At 37.8% G+C, this 21,198-nt stretch overlaps 1 protein-coding gene across 14 annotated transcripts in view; it reads right to left on the bottom strand.

The window, feature by feature from the left end:
• The window catches only part of TRPM6 (transient receptor potential cation channel subfamily M member 6), a 247,770-nt gene that overhangs the window by 57,338 nt on the left and 169,234 nt on the right, over positions 1–21,198 (bottom strand). The window contains exon 43 of one of the 14 annotated variants that reach the window (XR_010337039.1): positions 20,229–20,662. The exons of the other annotated variants lie outside the window; for them this stretch is intronic. The gene's annotated coding sequence lies outside the window, so the exon portion shown is untranslated. Of the gene's footprint in view, positions 1–20,228; positions 20,663–21,198 lie in introns of those variants that run through there. 14 annotated transcript variants of the gene reach the window in all.

Here is a 21,198-nt window from a genome sequence, read left to right as displayed (position 1 = left end):
GGGGAAGCACCGGTTTAGGTGCCAGGAGGCAGAGGGAATAAGGGGGACATGTGGGTAAGACCCTTTATTGTGGTTGTGAAAAGGAACAGGTAAAGTAGACTAAGCAGGTTTAGGATTGGTAATTTGAATAATTTCAGTTGACTCTTGGGTGTGGCAGCTGGCTCTAGGTGATTAGGCAAGAGTTGCTAATGGCACCCTGTGTGAGAGCTCAATAAAGATGATTGGGAGTATGGACTCTGGATTGGTGAATCTGCATGCAAAAGGTGGGCTCAAAGGCAAATAATTCACTATCTCTAGGAACTGGCTAGCCCTGGAAGGGGCAGTCTTTCCTCCATCAGTGAGGTCCCAGATGTCAAAGCACCAGGATAAAAAGGCATGCTTAACACAGATTGATTGGTGCACGTTGACCCATGGTGGGAAAATACCTGATCCCAAATCTTATGTCTGAAGAATAAAGGAATATCTGTCCATTATGAAAGGAAAAATTTTTTGAGAATTTCATCTGTGTTTTTCCCTCTTTATTTTCCCTCCTCTAACTCACACTTAAGCCTCTTTGTACTTCCTTTCCTCAAGGATTTTTATTGGGTAGAAAGCTGATTTCCAGACTCCTGAGGGCTCTGCAAAGATTACTGTGTCTCACACAGGGCACCGAAGAGGAGAATTTTCTGTCTGCAAGGTTTGCATCATGAAGGAATATGTAGTGATTACAATGACTCTAGAACACAGGCACTTAATTTCAATTTCTAGATGTCATAGAGGCCTCCTATGTGAAGGGGATATTCATTTATTAACTCATGCAGATTTGCCAGGGATTGAATGTCCCACTGTTTATTTAAACATGAACCAAAAGAATTTACAACACCTTCTTGCAGCCAGGTAAAAATATTTGAACAAGAGGATGAAAAGGGGAATTAAGAATTCCTTTACGGCTCCAAGTGGCAGCAGAAGAGACTCACCAAATGGCAGGCAAATTCTACCCGAGCTGTGAGCCATACTGAGTGACACCTGGTATCATCTAGTCTGTTAACAACTTCCTCTTCTGTACTTTCTATCCTCACCACATGTTACAAGCCTAAAGTCATGCAGTCTTCAAACATGCTCAGCTTTGATGCCATTTGGATTTTCCCGCTTTGGAAAGATTAAACATTATTTTAAGGTGGGATGGGTTGGAAGTAAGCGAGTGGAGAAAGAAGAGTCAGCAAAGACTTTCCCAAAATAAATAGCGACTCTCACGCCCCTCAGTCACCAGAAACTGTTTCTTCTCAAACCACACATCCACATCATTGGCTAGAGAATTCTTGTTCATTACACCTCAAAATTCCCTGCACACGTAGTAGACAATCTAAAAACATGACATACACAGAAACTTGATTTTTTTTGTCTTGTGCTTAAAACCATTAAGCCCTAAAATGGTTCTAGTCTTGAAGAAAAAAAGTCATAAAAATGTTTGCTATTAAAATAATCCCTTGGCACATATCTTAATTCTACATCTTCCAACTAAAAGAAAATCTTCACCTTTATTTATTCTTTTTATTCAAACTAATTATTTCAGGATAACAGGGAGGGAGCTCTAAGTTTTCTCTATTTAAATTCTCCTTTCAAAAATACCATTCCTCCCTGAAGTTAGGATTTTAAATTCTAAAAGTAATTTTAATCTAAACTTGTGGAAACCTCAACTCTCAGATGGTTGAATGACCATCTGAGAGTATTTTTGGGGAAATACTAATTTATTCCTTAGTACAATTTAAATCTCTTTTTAAGAGATTCATAGGTTCAAGGTAGCAGTTAGATAGGTTCATAGGTTCAAGGTAGCAGTTAGATTGCTCTTTCTAATTCACATTCCAGAAAAGAGTTCCAGATGTTTCCAGTTTCATCAAGCTTCCACCTTGTACCTTGGTCACACATTCCCCTCCACCCTGGCAAGAACAAATGCCTGCCCAATTGCTCTCAATGCACTGCACAGGAAAATACTCTTTAAACACAGACTTTTCAAAGAAACAGTCCAGACATTTGCTCAATACAATCAGTAAGTTTTTCACACTAGTTTTCCATATATGTTGTATCAGCTATTTTTCTGCTTGTCCCCAAAGATTAGGAATAATAATTTTTAAAAGGCAATATACATTACTCTTAATCACAATGCCTTGCCTTTTAGCAAAAATAATTTGAGAGGGCAAAGCAAAAAAGAGATCTGAGCTCAGTCCTCAGGTCCCCAAATCATGTCTATTTCTTTCATGCATTCAACAAACGTTGAGTGCTTACTATGTGCTAAGTACTATACCAGATCCTGAGGATAAAACGATGGTTAACATGGCCCCCATCTTTAAGGTTTTCACAATGTAGCAAAGCAGGTAGACCAGCAAAAAAAAAAAAAAAGAAAGAAAGAAAGAAAAAAAAAACGAAATGCCATGACACATTTTGAAGGAGGTATTTGAAGAGAGAACTCTGGAAACTGTAAAGAAATACCAGCCTGGTCAACATGACAAAACCTTGTCTCTACTAAAAATACAAAAATTAGCCAGGAGTGGTGGTGCACATCTGTAATCCCAGCTACTAGGGAGACTGAGGCACAAGAATAGCTTGAACCCAGGAGGCAGAGGTTGTAGTGAGCTGAGATCACTCCACTAGACTCCAGTGTGGGCAACAGAGCAGGACTCCATTCCAAAAAAAAAAAAAGGAAGAAGAAGGAGGAGGAGGAGGAAGAGGAGGAGGAGGAAGAGGAAGTAATAGTATTTGGGAATAGCTATAGGGGAGAATGGCAAAACAGAGAAAAGAGGCCCTTTGAACTGAGCCCTGAAGTATGCCAAGATATTTGCCACAACAAAGAGTGAAAGAAGCATGTTGAGACAGAAAGGTCTAGAATGTAGCATAACTGGCAGCTGCATTCTAAATACTGCCTGCAGACATGTTTTGTGGGGCTTATACCTAACTAGAAAATTTTGTATCAAATCAAAATTTCTAGATTCTTTTGTAAAAACCAGCAGATCTGGCAACATGGTTCCCACATTCCCACATGCAAAAATTGATGAGTGCCCAGTCAAGGCTATTCCCTTCAGACAGGACACATTTTCTCTGGTTTCCATCTTGTAAGCATTTGCTACCTGTCTGGCTCCATAGACAGTTGAGTACATGATGAGCAATGATGGAGGGGGTGTGGAAGAGGAAGGTCGTGAGTAGGCTGGTTACAGAGGCTAAATATGCTCACCTGGGAAGCTTATTTTTAGCCCATGTTTCTACCACTATGCCCTCACCAAACTGGTCATCCACAAGCTAGATCAATAGTTGATTGTTCTCCCTTATAATTCTTTTTTAAAACATTGGGACTGGATGCCACTCATCTATATTGGTGAACCAGGAAAAAAAATATCGGTTACCTATAATCACAACTACCTGCTCAGAAAGACAGTGTCCATTAAACATAAAATGCTCCATTCTGTTGAGACTTTATGGCTTTGGACTTACAGGTTTTAGAGAATAATTTAGTTTCCAAGGCTCTCTAAGAGAGAAGTATATAAAGAAACCTGGGGAAGAGACAACAAGAAAAGATTTAATGAGATCATGCAACTTGGGCATTAATGAACCAACAGGTCAATGAGAAACTCTTGGTGGCAGAGTAGCCCAGAGGATTTTAAGAGCAGGGATGGCTAATGTATGGTTTTAAGTTGTTTGCTGCTCGTTGAACAATGTCATTCCCATGCACTTTCAAATTTTTAGTAAAAACCTCAGAATGATCTCTATGGTGCTGAGGATTTAAACACCCAGAAACTCACAGAAATCTTAAGGTTTAAGGTTTAGCTGTATGCGGGGAAGAATTGTGTGTTGAAGCTAGAGTTTATAAAGTAAGAAAGCCTTGACTAAATATTGTTTATACTAGAATTTAACCACCAATGAAATAATGTTTAAAACCAAAATATTTATTAAATTCTTTTATGACTAATAGTAATACTTGATAATAAGGTATTATTTTTCTGTAAGGAGCATGTGAGCTCTGACACCTGAACACATCTGATAACCACAAAGCAGAATAAGACATTCTAGGTTCTTTACTTAGGAAATGGCTCATGGTACCCAACCTAGGAGAAACCACAGGGTATTTTCTCTAAGTCTCTGCTTACCTTGTGGAAAGATACTTCCTTTGTAGGCAAAGACCCTGGCAAAGTCTATGCCAGCTTGCCTGAGTGCTCATTGTTAATGAATGCAGTTCTACCTGCATTGGAATTGAATTGCAAAGTCTCACCAGCTGGTGAAACAGCTTTAGTCTATAATTCACCTTCTGGCTCCTGATCCTTATGCCTGATGGATACAAATCCCCAAGCTTCCCATTTCATTCTGCATATAAATCCCTAGAGTAAACCTTGGGTCTCACAGTAAATCATCAACTCATAATCCTGCCTTCAGCTGGAGTGAAATGTGTTCTTCAAATTTCCCAGCCTGGAGACTCTTGCCAAGTCAACAAAGGCCTGCCAGGTGGTTGGCGCTCAAGCATGCATCTGCTCAGCTTCGTGTTTGACCAAAATGACCATTGGGGAGCATGTATTTCACAGACGTGTCGTCAGCATCAACAGTAAAATCAGACCCCAAAGTCTGCCTTTACAAAAAGGCTGTCTATTGTAATTCATCTGTAAATAAATAATTCCCATATACCTACCGCATTCCTGGGCACAAGATCACATACTCCTTTTTAAAAGGGCATAGATAACTGCAAAAGGAAATATGCTGTTAAGGTGGCCAAGTTAGGTATTAAATTGAATTAACATATACAGATTGAGCACTTGCTATAAGAACAGTGACTAACCACTGCAGAGTTCTTTATATCTTATGACATCTTTCACATATATTTTTTTATGTGAACACCACAATAGCCCATTATGAGAAAAACAATTATTACAGATGATCAGTATTTGTAAGCAGTACTTCCAAAATTCAGCTATGAAGAACAATTTCCCACCATAAAATGAAGTAAAGTCCAAATGAGAAATATAAAGAAGACCTTCAGATCTTAATATTACTAGAAATTTAAGATTAAGGTCATTTATAAAGTTATTAATATAAATTCCACCATTAAATAAACAATACATCACATTGTATTATTCTTGTAGTAATATTACCCTCTTTATTGTCTGCATATGCTGAAAAGAAAGAAAAATGATTCCTAAAAGCTATAAACTTCCCACATAACAAATTTAGGTTGAAATAAATGTTACATAGGAATTGATAGGAAAAGAAGAGCCTACAGTTTTACTAATAGCTGCCAAAAGACATACTTAATAAAAAACTCTGACTGATACATGAATAGAAGGAAACTATGTATATCTGACAAAAAGAATTATTTAATTGGAATAAATATAAAATAAAACTTTAAAAATCATCTTTATATTTTAAGCAATATTATTGTATATCGACAAAACACAAAATGACTACTTTCCAACAATCTATTCAAAGTAAAATGATAATTTCATTAGATAGCGGCATGGATGATCAATATGCAAAAATCTACATTTTAAAGTACTATATCAGTAAGAAATGAAATGGAACAAATTCACTGAATACAGTAATAAATACCATAAAGTACAAAATCTCATATGATCAAAATTATAAACTCTTGTTGTAAGGCAGAAAAAAAAATTTAAGTACATGGGGAAGCATACTATATTCCTGGGAAAAAAGAGAAACAATGGACAGCATAATGCACAGAAAACATAAAATAAAATGACACAAAATGAATTTATACACACTAATTTATAACAGATATGTTAGTTACCCTTCATAAAGATGGAGTCTTACAGCAATGCAAAGAAGGAAAAAAATTTAAAAATATATAAGGAGAGTCACAAATCAGGTTTTTTTTAAAAAAAAAAAATCTAAATAAGTAATATTTTAAAAGAGAACCTTAGGGGAGACGGGAGCAAGATAGTCTCAGGGAGCCCTCCAGTGATTGTCTCCCTGCAGGAACACCAAATTGAACAACTATCCATGCAAAAAGCACTTTCATAGGACACAAAAATAAGGTGAGAAATTATAGTACCAAATTTGAATACAGTATCAAGGAAAGAGTCATTAAAGAGGGTAGGAAGGACAATCTTTAATTTCCTGCTCCATCCATCTTCCAGCCCCAGACAGTGCAGCACAGTGAGAAAATCTGTGTGTTTGGGGGAGGGAGAGTGAAGTGAGTGTGGAACTTTGCATTGGAACTTAGTGTTTGCCTGTCACAGAAGAACACAGTACAGGGAAGAGTTGTGCAAGTGCTCACTGAGGAAGCATTTTAGCCTGGAGGAGAATTTCCTGCCTTGGTAGGAGGAACTCAGTCCTAGCTGACTTCACCACTAGCTGATTAGAGTGGCCTGGGACCTGGACTAAATTTGAATGGCAGGAAGACATAAAGGACTGCAGTCCTAGGACAAGTCCGGGTGTGGTACTGGTCTCAGAGGCAGTGGACTTGGGGTGTGACCCAGTCCAAAACACCAGCTGCAGTGGCCGAGGGAGTCCTAAGTTACCCCTCCCCCAACTCCAGGCAGTACAGCTCCAAGAGAGACTCCTTCCCCCTGGGGAGAGAAGAGGAAAGAATACAAAAGACTGTGTCTTTCAACTTAGGTACCAGCTCAGCCACAGTACAATAAAGCACCAGGCAGATTTCTGAAGCCCCAGATTTCAGGTTTTTGCTCTTGGATGGCATTTCTAGACCTACCCTGGGACAGAAGCATTCACTGCCCTGATGGAATGAAGCCAATCCTAGCAGAATCTATCACCTGCTGATTAGTCTTGGGCCTTGAGTGAACATCAGCAGCAGCCAGAAAGGAGCGGAACTATACTGGTCTACAAGGCTTCAGGTGCAATCCTGTGCAGTGCCAGGTGTGTGGTCATGGAAGTGCCTGCAACACCCATCCCCCATTCTCCATTCTCCAGGCAGCCCAGTATGGAGACAGAACCCTTGTGTTTAGGGGAAAGAGGAAAAATAATGAGAGACTTTGCCCAGTAACCCTGGAAATTCGCCCTTATCTTAACCAAGTCCATCAAGGCAGTTTATCTAGGCTTGCCGCCTAGATAAGCATTGCAGTCTTCCTGGGCTTAAAAGATGCCCCTAGTGCTGACACAGTTGCAGCAACCACAAGCTTAGGCCACGACATTCAATCTTTCCTGAATTAGTGGAAAGCCCTCACAAAGACAGGACAAACAAGTCTAGGCTGTCAAGATCAGAACAAATACCTGATTCTTCAATGCCCAGCCATTGACAAAAGTCCACAAGCACCAAGAAGATACAGGAAAACATGACCTCAACAAACCAACTAAATAAGGCACCAGTGACTAATCCTGGAGTGATGGACATTTGCAACCTTTCAGACAGGTAATTCAAAGTCACTGTCTTCAGGAAGCCTGATAAACTTCAAGATGACAGAAAGAAGAAATTTAGAATTGTCATCAGAAAAATGTAACATAAAGATAGATTTTTTTTTTTCTTTGAGACGGAGTCTCACTCCGTCTCCCAGGCTGGAGTGCGGTGGTGTTATCTCGGCTCACTGCAACCTCTGCCTCCCAGGTTCAAGTGATTCTCCTACCTCAGCTTTCTGAGTAGCTGGGATTACAGGTGCACACCACCACACCCAGATAATTTTTTTGTATTTTTAGTAGAGACAGGGTTTCACCTTGTTGGTCAGGCTAGTCTCAAACTCCTGACCTCGTGATCCACCTGCCTCAGCCTCCCAAATCTTTTCAGCACTGGGAAAAGATTGAAATTTTTGAAAATTCAAGCACAAATTTGGCTAGGTGTGGTGGCTCATGCCTTTAATCCCAGCACTTTGGGAGGCTGAGGCAGGCAGATCATTTGAGGTCAGGAGTTCGATACTGGCCTGGCCAACGTGGTGAAACTCTATCTCTACTAAAAATACAAAAAAAAAAAAAAATTTCCGGGAGACATGGTACACACCTGTAATCCCAGCTATTCGGGAGGCTGAAGCAGGAGACTCACTTGAACCTGGGAGGCAGAGGTTGCAGTGAGCTGAGATGGCACCACTGCACTCCAGACTGGGCAACTGAGTGAGATTTGGTCTCAATTTAAAAAATAAAAAATCATGCACAAATTCTAAAGCTGAAAAAATCAATTAACAAACTGGAAAATACATCAGAGTCTCTCAATAGCAGAACTGATCAACCAGAAGAAAGAATTAGTGAGCTCAAACACAAACTATATAAAAATACATTCAGAGGAGAAAACAAATAATGAAGCACACTACAAAACCTATAAAGCCTCAAAGGGGCAAATCTAAGAGTTATTGGACTTAAAAGGGATGTTGAGAGAGAGAGAAAGTAGAGAGTTTATTCAAAGAAATAATACCATAGAACTTTCCAAACCTACAAAAAGTATAAATATCTAGGTACAAGAAGGTCCAAGAACATCAAGAAGATTCAACCCTAATAAGATTACCTCAAGAAATGTAATAATTAAAATTTCAAAGATCAAAAACAAGCTTCTTCAATCCACAGCCCATGGACCACGTGCAGCCCAGAATGGCTTTTAATGTGACCCAACAGAAATTTGTAAACTTTCTTAAAATATTATGAGATTTTGGCAGGATACGATGGCCCATGCTTGCAATCCTAGCTCTTTGGGAGGCCAAGGCAGGTGGATTACTTGAGCTCAGGTGTTCAAGACCAGGCTGGGCAATGTAGCAAAACCCCATCTCTACTAAAAATACAAAAAATTAGTTGGACGTGGTGGTGCGCACCTGTAATCTCAGCTACTTGGGAGGCTGAGGCATGAGAATCACTTGAACCCAGGAGGCAAAGGTTGCAGTAAGCTGAGATCGGGCCATTGTACCCCAGTCTGGGCAAAAGAGTGAAACTCTGTCTCAAAACAAAACAAAAAAAAAAGAAAAAGAGAGAAAAGAAAAAAAATTATGAGGTTTTTTAAATTTTCTTTTTAGCTCATCAGCTATATCATTAGTGTTAGTGTATTTTATGTGTGGCCCAAGACAATTCCTCTTCTTCTAATGTGGCCCAGGGAAACCAAAAGATTGGACTCCCCTGATCAAAAATAAAGAAAGGAATCTAAAGGCAGCAAGGAAAAGGAAGTAAAAAATGTAAAGAAGCTCTAATATACCTGGCAGCAGACTTCTCAGTAGAAACCTTATAGGCCAGCAGGGGGTGGGATAATTTATTCAAAGTGCTGAAGAAAAAAACTTGCAACCTAGAATGTTATATCCATCAAAACTATTCTTCAAACACGAAGGGAGAAATACTTTCCTGGACAAACAAAAGCAGAGAGATTTTGTCAACAGAGACCAGTTTTACAAGAAATACTAGAGGGAATTATTCAATCTAAAAAGGAAAGAATGGGCCAGGCATGGTAGCTCATGCCTGTAATCCCAGCACTTTGGGAGGACGAAGAAGGTGGATCACCTGAGGTCGGGAGTTTGAGACCAGCCTGGCCAACATGGTTAAACCCCGCCTCTACTAAAAATACAAAAATCAGCCAGGTGTGGTGGTACGCACCTGTAATCCCAGCTACTCAGGAGGCTGAGGCAGGAAAATCAACTTGAACCCAGGAGGCGAAGGTTGCAATGAGCCAAGATCGTACCACTGCACTCCAGCCTGGGCAACAGAGCAAGATTCTGTCTCAAAAAAAAAAGAAAAAGGAAAGAGTGCTTATGACCAACAAGAAATAATCTGAAGTTACTAAATTCACTGATAATAGTAAGTGCACAGACAAATACTGAATAACACTGTAATTACAGTGTATAAAACACACATCTCTTTAGCAGAAAGACTAAAAGACAAACCTATCAAAAGTAGTAACAACAATAAATTTTTAAGAGATGGACAATATAAATAATCTAAAGACCACAAAAATCAAAAAGTGAGGATAGAGTTAAAGTGTAGAGTTTTTTGTTTTCTCTTTGCTTGCTTGGGTTTTATTTTTCTTTGCTTTGCAATCTGACTTAAGTTGTCACTGTTTAAAATAGGCAGTACAAGATGTTATTTGCAAGACTCACAATAACCACAAAGACAAAGCCTATAATAGATACACAAAAAATAAAAAGCAAAACTTAATAGATAGACAAAAATAAAAGCAATTAAAACATACTTCCAGAGAAAATCACTTTTACACAAAGGAAGACAGGAAGGAGGAATTTAGAAAGGATGATATAAATAATCAAAAAATCATGAAACAAAAAACAAAATAGCAGTAGTGAGTCCTTACCTATCAACAATAACATTGAAAGTAAATGGACTAAAATCTCTAGCCAAAAGACATACAGTGTCTGAATGGATAAAAACACAAGACCTATATGCTGCCTACAGCAAACTCACTTTACCTATAAACATACACGGACTGAAAAAAAGGGATAGAAAAAGATATTCCATGCAAATGGAAACCCAAAAAGAGCAAGAAGAGCTATACTTCTGTCATATAAAATAGATTTCAAGACAAAAACTGCAAAAAGAGACTAAGAAGTTCATTACATAATGACAAGAAACCAGTTCAGCAAGAGAATACATAATAATTATAAATATATTTACACTCAAATATATAAAGCAAATATGATTAGAGCTAAAGAGAGACAGACCCCAATACAATAATAGATGTGGACTTTAACACTCCAGTCAGCACTGCACAGATCATCAAGACAGAAAATCAACAAAGAAATATTAGGCTAGGCTGGGCATAATGGTTTATGCTTGTAATCTTGCACTTTGGGAGGTCAAGGCGGGTGCATTGCTTGAGTCTAGGAGTTCACAACCAGCTTGGGCAATATGGCAAAAGCCCATCTCTGAAAAAAAAATTAGCTGGGCATGGTGGACTGTGCCTGTAGTCTCAGCTACTCAGCAGGTTGAGGTGGAAGATTGCTCAGGCGAAGGAGGTAGAGGCTGCAGCGAACCATGATTACACCACTGCACTCTAGCCTGGGTGACAGAATGAGACCCTGACTCAAAAAAAAAGGAAGAAAGAAAGAAAAGAAGACGAAACATCAGATTTAACCTATGCTATACACAAAATGGACCTAATAAACATTTATAGAACATTTCATCCAGCAGCTCCAGAATACACATTTTTCTCATCAACATATGGATAGACCACCTGTTGGGCTACAGAATAAGTCTCAAAAACTTTTTTAAAGTATTATGTCAAGTATCTTTTCTGAACCCAATAGAATAACACTAGAAATCAGTAATAAGAACTTTGGAAATCCTACAGACACATGGAAATTTAAAAATATGCTTTGGAATGATTATCGGGTCAATAAAGAAATTAAGAAAGATATTTTAAAATTACTTGAAACAAATGATAATGGAAACACAATATACCAAAACCTATGGGACAGAGCAAAAGCAATACTAACAGGGGAGTCTATAGCAATAAACACCTACATCAAAAAAGTAGAAAAACCTTAAATAAACCAACCAATGATGTATCTTAAAGAACTAGATAAGCAAGAGCAAAGCAAACCCAAAATTAATAGAAGAAAAAAATAGTAAAGATCAAAACAGAAAAAAATGAAATTAAGACTAAAAAACAAATGATACAAAATATCAATGAAATGAAAAATTGGTTTATTGAAAAAACAAACCAAATTGACAAACATTTAGTTTAAGAAGAAAATAGAAGACTCAAATAAAATCAGAGATGAAAAAGAAAACATTACATCTGATACCACAGAAATTCAAAGGATCAGTAGAGACTATTACGAGCAACTATACATCAATAAATTGAAAAACCTAGAAAAATGGATAAATTTCTAGAGACATACAACCTACCAAGATTGAACCATGAAGAAATGCAAAACCCAAATAGACCAATGACAAATAATGAGATAGAAACAGTAATGAAAGTCTTCCACCAAAGAAAAGTCCAGCACCTGACCGTTTTACTGATGAATTGTACCAAACATTTAAGAGAACTGAAACCAATCCCAATCAAACTATTCCAAAAAGTTAAAAAGGAGGGAGTACTTACAACCTCATTCTATGGGGCCAATATTGCCCTGAAACCAAAACCAGACAAAGATACCATAGAAAGAAAGAAAAAGAAAGAAAGAAAGAAAAAAACTACAGACAAATCTCTCTGGTGAACATAGATGCAGAATTCCTCAACAATATACTACCAAACCAAATTCAACAACATATTAAGATTATTCATCATGATCAAGTAGCATTCATCCCAGAGATGAAGGGATGGCTCAACATATGCAAATCAATAAATGTGATACATCATGTGAACAGAATGAACAACACAAAAAACATATGATCATTTCAATAGATGCCAAAAAAAAAGCATTCAGTAAAATTCAACATCGCTTCATGGTAAAAATTCTTATAAAATTGAGTGTAGAAGGAACATACCTCAACTTGATAAAAGCTATATATGACAAGCCCACATCTGGTATCATACTAAATGGGAAAAACTGAGTCTTTCCTCTAAGATTTGGAACTAGACAAGGATGCCCACTTTCACCACTGTTATTGAACACAGTACTTGGAGTCCTAGGCAGAGCAATTAGAACAAGAGAAAGAAATAAAGGACATCCACATTGGAAAAGAAGTCAAATTATCCTTGTTTGAAAATTATATGATCTGATATTTGGGGAGAAAAACCCTAAAGACTCCACAAAAAAAAAACTATTAAAACTGATAAATAAGTTCAGTAAAGTTTCAGGATACAAAATCAACATACAAAAAAATCAGTAACATTTCTATATGTCAACAGTGAAAAATCTAAAAAAGAAACCAAAAAATTAATTCCGCTAACAATAGCCATAAATAAAATAAAATACCTCGGAATTAACTTAACCAAAGATACAAAAGATCTCTACAATGAAAACTATAAAACTCTGATAAAGGAAATTGAAAAGGAAACATATAAACAGAAAGATATTCCATGTTGATGAACTGGAAGAATATTGTTAAAATGCCCATACTAAGAAGCCGGGCGTGGTGGCTCACGCCTGTAATCCCAGCACTTTGGGAGGCTGAGGCGGGTGGATCACGAGGTCAAGAGATCGAGACCATCCTGGTCAACGTGGTGAAACCCCGTCTCTACTAAAAATACAAAAAGTTAGCTGGGCATGGTGGCGTGTGCCTGTAATCCCAGCTACTCCGGAGGCTGAGGCAGGAGAATTGCCTGAACCCAGGAGGCGGAGGTTGTGGCGAGCCGAGATCGCACCATTGCACTCCAGCCTGGGTAACAAGAGCAAAACTCCGTCTCAAAAAAAAAAAAGCCCATACTAAAACCCTCAGCAAAATCAGCATAGAATAGACATACTTTAAGTTAATAAAAGCCATCTACGACAAACCCACAGCCAACATTATACTGAATGGGGAAAAGTTGAAAGTATTGCCCCTGAGAACTAAAACAAGACTAGGATGCCCACTCTCACCACTTCTATTCAAGTAGTACTGGAAGTCCTAGCCAGGGCAATCAGATAAGATGAAGAAATAAAGGCATCCAAATTGTTAAAGAGGAAGTCAAACTGTCTTTGCTTGCTGATAATATGATTGTATCATTTAGAAAACCCTAAAGACTCATCCAAAAAGCTCCTAGAACTTGTAAATTAATTCAGCAAAGTTTCAGGACACAAAATTACTGTACACAAATCAGTAGCTCTGCTAGACAGCAACAGCAACCAAAGTGAGAATTAAATTAAGAACTCAACTCCTTTCACAAAAGCTGCAAAAAGATAAAATATGTAGGAATATACCTAACCAAGGACATGAAATATTTCTACAAGGAAAACCACAAAACACTGCTGAAATAAATCCCAGACAACACAAACAAATGGAAACACATGCTCATGGATGGGTAGAATCAATATTATGAAAATAATCATACTGCCAAAGCAATGTACAAATTCAATGCAATTTCCATCCAAATACTACCATCATTCTTCACAGAACAAGAAAAAAGAAAATCCTGAAATTTGTATGGAACCAAAAAAGAGCCCACATAGCCAAAGCAACACTAAGCAAAAGGAACAAATCCAAAGGCATTACATTACCCTACTTCAAACTATACTATAAAGCCATAGTCACCAAAGCAGCATGGTACCGGTATAAAAATAGGCACATAGGCCAATAGAACAGAAGAAAGAACCCAGAAATAAAGCCATATACTTACAGCCAACTGACCTTCAACAAAGCAAACAAAAGCATAACATGGGTAAAGGACACCCTTTACAACAAATGGTGGTGGGATAATTGGCAAGTCACATGTAGAATAGTGAAACTGGATCCTCATCTCTCACCTTATACAAAAATCAACTCAAGATGGATCAAAGACTTAAGTCTAAGATCTGAAACCATAAAGAATCTAGAAGATAACATCAGAAAAACCTTTCTAGACATTGGCTTAGGCAAAGACCTCATGACCAAGGACCCAAAAGCAAATGCATCAAAAACAAACATAAATAGATGGGATTTAATCTAACTAAAAATCTTCTGCACAGAATAAGAAATAATCAGCAGAGTTAACAGACAACCCACAGAGTAAGAGAAAATATTCACTATCTGTATATCCAACAAAGAACTAATATCCAGAATCTACAACTAACTTAAACAAATCAGCCATAAAAAAACAAACGATCCTATCAAAACGTGGGTTAAGGACATGAATAGACAATTCACAAAAGAAGATATACAGCCCAGATGCGGTACCTCACACCTGTAATCCCAGCACTGTGGGAGGCTGAGGCATGTGGATCACTTGAGGCCAGGGGTTTGACACTACCCTGGCCAACATGGTGAATCCCCATCTCTACTAAAAATACAAAAATTAACCATGTGTGGTGGTGCACACCTATAATCCCAGCTACACAGGAGGCTGAGGCACAAGAATTGCTTAAACCCGTAAGCCTAGATCACACCACTGCACTCCAGCCTGGGTGACAGAGCGAAACTCAAGATGTTGGCACAGATGTGGTGAAATAGATGTTGGCATGGATGTGGTAAAAAGGGAACACTTTTACACTGTTGGTGGGAATGTAAACTAATACAGCCACTATGAAAAATAGTGTGGAGATTCCTTAAAGAACTAAAGTAGATCTACCATTTGATCTAGTAATCCCTCTACTAGCTTTCTACTCAGAGGAATAGAAGTTATGATTTGAAAAAGAGAATAGAAGTTATGATTTGAAAAAGATACTCACACACACGTTTATAGCAGCACAATTTGCAATTGCCAAAATGTGGAACCAGCTCAAATCCCATCAATCAACAAGTGGATAAAGAAAATGTGGCATACACACACACACACACACACACACACACACACACACACACATCATAGAATACTACTCAGGCATAAAAAAATGAAATAATGCCTTTGCAGCAACCTGGATGGAATTAGAGACAATTATTCTAAGTGAAGCAATTCAAAATGGAAAAACAAACATTGTATGTTGTCTCTCATTTGTGGGAGCTAAGCTATGAGTATCCAAAGCCATAAGAATGATACATTGGACTTTGGGGACTTGAAGGAAAGAGTAGAGGGTGGCGAGGGATAGAAGACTACACATTGGGTACAGTGTACACTGCTCAGGTGATGAATGCACCAAAATCTCAGAAATCACCACTAAAGAACTTATTCATGTAACCAAACACCATCTGTTCCCCAAAAACCTATTGAAATAAAAAAAATTTTTTTTTAATGTTTGTACAATCAAAAGCAATCTACAGATTAAGTCCAATCTCTATCAAAATATAGTGGCACACTTCACAGAAATAGAAAAAAAATCCAAAAATTTATATGGAACCACAAAAGACCTAGGATGGCCAAAACTATACTGAGCAAAAAGAACAAAACTGGAGGCATTACATTACCCTACTTCAAATTATACTACAAAGCTATAGTAGCCAAAACAGCATGATAGTGGCATAAAAAGAGATGCATAGACCAACAGAATAGAATAGAGAACACAGAAATAAATCCATGTATTTAAAGCCAAATAAGTTTTGACAAAGGTACCAAGAACATACATTAGGGAAAGAATAGTCTCTTCAGTGAATGGTGCTCAGAAAACTGGATATCTAAACACAGAAGAATAAAACTAGATGCCTATCTCTTGTCATATATAAAAATCAACTCAAAATGGACTAAAGACTTAAGTCTAAGACCTGCAACTAAAAATATTTCTTGAGAAGAAAACATTGCAGAAACACTTCAGGACATTTGTGTGAGTAAAGATTTCTTGAGTAAGACCTCAAAAGCACAGGTGCCGGAAGCAAAAATGGATGAATAAAATTACATCAAGCTGAAAATCTTCTGCACAGCAAGGAAAACAATTGACAACCCAAAGGATGAAGACACAACCCAAAGGATGGAAGAAAACATTTGCAAGCTACTCATCTGACAAGGGATTAATATCCATAATATATAATATATGTTATATAATATATAACATATATATGTTATAATATAAACAACTCAATAGCAAAAAAATAATAATCTGATTTTAAAATGGGCAAAATATCTGAATAGACATTTGTCAAAAGAAGATATACAGCTGGGCGTGGTGGCTCATGCCTGTAATCCCACTACTTTGGGAGGCCAAGGTGGGTGGATCACTTGAGGTCAGGAGTCCAAGACCAGCCCAGGCAACATGGTTAAACCCAGGCTCCACTAAAAATACAAAAATTAGCCGGGTGTGGTGACAGGCACCTGTAATCCCAGCAACTCAGAAGGTTGAGGCAGGAGAAACACTTGAACCCAGGAGGCAGGGGTTGCAGTGAGCCAAGATCACACCACTGTACTAAAGTCTGGGCAACAGAACAAAAATCCTATCTAAAAACAAAAAGACATACAAATGATTGACAGGTATGGAAAAAATTCTCAATATCACTAATAATCAGAGAAATGCAAATTAAAACTACAATTAGATATCATCTCACTCCAGTTAAAATGACTTATCCAAAAGACAACAATATATCAAAGAGATATCTAGGCCAGGCACAGCAGCTCATGCCTGTAATTCCAGCACTTTGAGAGGCAGAGGTGGGCAGATCACTTGAGGCCAAAAGTTCGAGGCCAGCCTGGCCAATGTGGTGAAATCCCGTCTCTACTAAAAATACAAAAAGTTAGCCAAGGGTGGTGGCACATGCCTGTAGTCCCCACTGTTCGGGAGGCTGAGGCACAAGAATTGTTTGAACCTGGGAGGCAGAGGTGCAGTGAGCCGATATTGTATCAGTGCACTCCAGACTGGGCAACAGAGTGAGACTTTGTCAAAAAAAAGAAAGAAAGAAAAAAGAAAAGAAAAGAGGTATCTAGACAACCATATTACCACATTTATAGCAGCACTATTCAAGATAAACAAGATATGGAATCAATCTAAGTTTCTATCAGTTGATAAATGGATAAAGAAAATGTGGTACATATACACAATGAAATATTATTTAGTCATAAAAAAGAATGAAATCCTGTCATTTGCAACGACACGGATAGAAATGAAGAATATTATGTGAAATAAAATAAGCCAGGAACAAAAAGACAAATATTGCATGCTGTCATTAATATATAGGAGGTGAAAAAAAATGAAGATAGAGAGTAGAATAATGGTTGCCAAAAGCTAGGAAGGGTAGTGGGAATGGGGAAATAAAAAAGGGATGGTTATTGGGTACAGAAATACAGTTAGGGAGAAGGAATAAGATCTAGTGTTCAGTAGCACACTATGGTGACTATGGTTACCAATAATTTAATGTATATTTCAATATAACTTAAAAAATGAAATAGAATGCTCCTAACAGAAAGAAATAATAAATATTTGAGGTGCTGGCTACCTCAATTACTCTGATTTTATCATCACACATTGTATGTTTGTGTCAAAATGTCACGTGTATCCATAAATATGGATAACTATTATGTATCCATAATAATCAAAAATTAAATGTTGGAAAAAATATCCTATAGGTTTCCATCAATGGAGAAAATCCTCTTCAAATATCTAATTAGTATTTGTGTTGAAATCACTCATAATTGAGAGAAATTAATGGAAAAAAAAAGTCGTAGATAAATGCTAGCAAAAAGATTTTTTTGGATGTAGAAATAGTAACAAGTCCAAAAAAATTATAGTTTGGATTATTTAGCATTTCAAAAATTAAAATCACGTACAGTCATTTACTTTTTTTTTTTTTTTTTTCTGAGACAGGGTCTCACTCTGTTGCCCAGGCTAACTTGCAGTGATACAATCATGGTTCACTACAGCGTCGACCTCCCAGGCTCAGGTGACTCTCCCACCTTAGCCTCCTAAGTAGCTGGAACTACAGGCACACACCATCATGCCCAGTTTTTTTTTTTTTTTTTTAGAGATGGCGTTTTGCTATGTTGACCAGGCTGGTCTTGAACTCCTGGGTTAAGTGATCCATCTACCTCAGCCTCTCAAAGTCCTGAGATTACAGGCATGAGCCACTACACCTGGCCATCATCTACTTTCGTTGCGTACCTAACCATGTAGTTTTGAAATATATACAGAAAAATCTATTCGAGTTCCAAGAGGAAATTGAAACACCCACAAAGGACAAAAATCATACAGTTCTCAGATCCTAGATCAGACAGGTTTTTTTTCAAAGAATATTTAGAAAATGTTTTAATAACACAGTTAACAAGTTTGATCTACTACATAAAAATATTTAACTCTGTACCCAATAAACAAAAAAATGCACATTATTTTCTTTTTTTAAGAACCTGAAAAAAATGCACTTTATTTTCAAACACATGGAACATTCATAAAAATGTACTTTGTATTGAGTCACAAAAAGTCTCAATAAATTCCAAAAACAAGAAATTACCATAATGGAAAAATTAGAAGTTAAACAAGAAAATAAAGATCCCATCACCACCACCACCATCAACAAAAATCAAAGCACCTAGAAATTTAAGAATCAACTTCTAAGTAATTCTTGGATTAAAGAAGAAATCAAATTACAAATGATTTAGATATGAAAATAAGGTGAGCTCTAAATACCAATATTTATGGGATGTCACCAAGTGAAACTTAGTGGAACACATACATATGTTTACACAGTTTAGAAAGCAATATTTAAACTGAACCAAGATTTCAGCTCCAGAAGTTAAACACAAATAAAATTGAAAAAGAAAAATAATATAAAGAGTAGAAATTAATCAAAACTAAGTAGAGTTGGTCAATGAAACAAAAAGTTGACTCTTTGAAAAAGCTATAAAACAAATTTCTGACAGATCAGATTATTGGGTATAGTGGAGGATGCTACAAACAGACATCACCAATTAGTATGAGAATTTAATTACATATACATCTGTGCTATTGATTTGCTCAGTTTCTTCCTCTTAGGCTTCTAAGCAGCATAGCTTTTAAAATAATTTTGAAAAAATAAAATAACTCCCAATAACTGAGTCTGCTTGAACCCTGTTTGCTGACTCAGAGAGGAGCATCTATGGGATCAAGCATTATCTTTGACAGGTAACCATGAACTCTCCTTGCTGATGATCCTGTGTTTCTATCTGCCATGATCCCTCGGCTTGAATATACCCCATCTACTGAAGGTTGGGACCCTCTGTTGCTATCTTCCTCCTTGCCCCCAACCAGAAGACTGTAGTCTACCATGTCTCAGATGTGACCACCTATCTAACTGTCTAACCATGAATGCACCCCTTGGGACTGCAAAAATGTCAACCCTGATTAACAAAAGAAACCAACAAACAAAAAAAAGAGATAAACCGGAGAAGCACTTAGAGAGTGCAAAGAAAAGAATGAAGGGATAAAAGTGATTTAAGAAAATAATCGGTCAATACAAAGAACAAGTCAGAGAGATGTGGCCAATTAAGGAAGAAAACAGAACAAATTGGAATAGGAGAAATAATTGAGGCTACATCAAACACATGTTTTAGATCAAGAAGGGTCACCGTGCTTCAGGCCATTTACTGAAAAAAAAAAAAAAAGAAAGCCATGCCTAAATAAATGCAGTAAATGTTTACATAGTAAAATGAGGAATCTTCAGGAATCCAATCTATCGGCAAATCCTGATTGTTCTTTCTTTAAAATACACCAGATCCACTGTAATTCCAGCTACTCGGGAGGCTAAAACCAGAGAATCACTAGAACCCGGGAGGCAGAGGTTGCAGAGTGAGCCAAGATTTTTGCCACTACACTCCAGCCTGGGTGACAAGAGATTCTGTCTCAAAAATTCCATCTCAAAAAATAAAATATATATTTATATATTCCAGATCCAGTATCCACCCACTTCTCCCATCTTCTGTCCCATTCCAGCTCTGGTACTGTCACCTCTGACCTTCACTATTACAGTCATCTAACTGAGCTTCCCAATTTTTCCTTTGCTCCACTATGCTCAACACGAGAACCAGAGCAAACTTTTTGTAATCCAAGTCACAGCATGTCTTTCCTCTGCTCAAGCTCTTCCAGTGACCTCATCAAGTCCAAATTATACAAGGCCCTGTAGGATGTGTACCCCTCCAACCCCCAATCTCTTTTGATGTTCTCTCCTGCCACTCACCACTCCCCCAGGGCTCACACCCTACTCACCCCTTTTGAGCTAAAATGACCTCCTTGCTGTTCCTTCCCAAATGTGCTCTGCCTCAGTGCCTTTGATCTTGCAGTTTCCTCTGCCTGAAATGCTCTTCCCTGAATGTCCATGTGGCTGAATTCCCTCTCTTCATTTAGGCTTCAAGAGCAGCCTCTCCTGCCCCCTATCCACAAGGGGAGACACCGTCACTTCCCTCTCTGTCCCTTTATGCTCTTTTGCTATCATTGCATTTGTTGTCCAGTTATTGCGTTTATTTTCTAGTTACCATTGTCTAGTTATTGTGCAGTGAAGAATCAACCTTATCCTAGGAGCCTTCTAGATTTGGCCCTGGGCTACTGGGAGGTGGAGGTTCCTGAAATGTCCTGGCTGATTGGAGTGTCTCCATTTGTCTAGAGGCTTTGATCATGGGACAGTCTAACAATGTGATTTATGATGGGGCTTTGGGTCATGTCATATTAGTTCTGACCTCCAGAAGGACTGTGGATTAAAACACAGCTGTGTGAGCAGTATGGGAATGAATCCCAGTAATTAAGGAAGAAAACAAGAGAGATGTGTTGTCACATATCATGGTCAGGAGGAGGTACTGCTATTCATGACTCCATGGGGAGAGGATGGCCAGGTGCTTTGGACCTCTCCTAGATTCTGCCCTATGTATCCCTTCCTTGGCTGGCTGTACCTTCTATCCATTCCCTGAAATAA

Source organism: Aotus nancymaae, unplaced genomic scaffold, assembly GCF_030222135.1.
Source record: "Aotus nancymaae isolate 86718 unplaced genomic scaffold, 86718_ANA_hifiasm-v0.15.2.pri h1tg000041l, whole genome shotgun sequence".
Taxonomy (NCBI): Eukaryota; Metazoa; Chordata; class Mammalia; order Primates; family Aotidae; genus Aotus; species Aotus nancymaae.
Note: the sequence above shows the minus strand (reverse complement) of the source record. Positions and strands in the feature narration are given on the sequence as shown.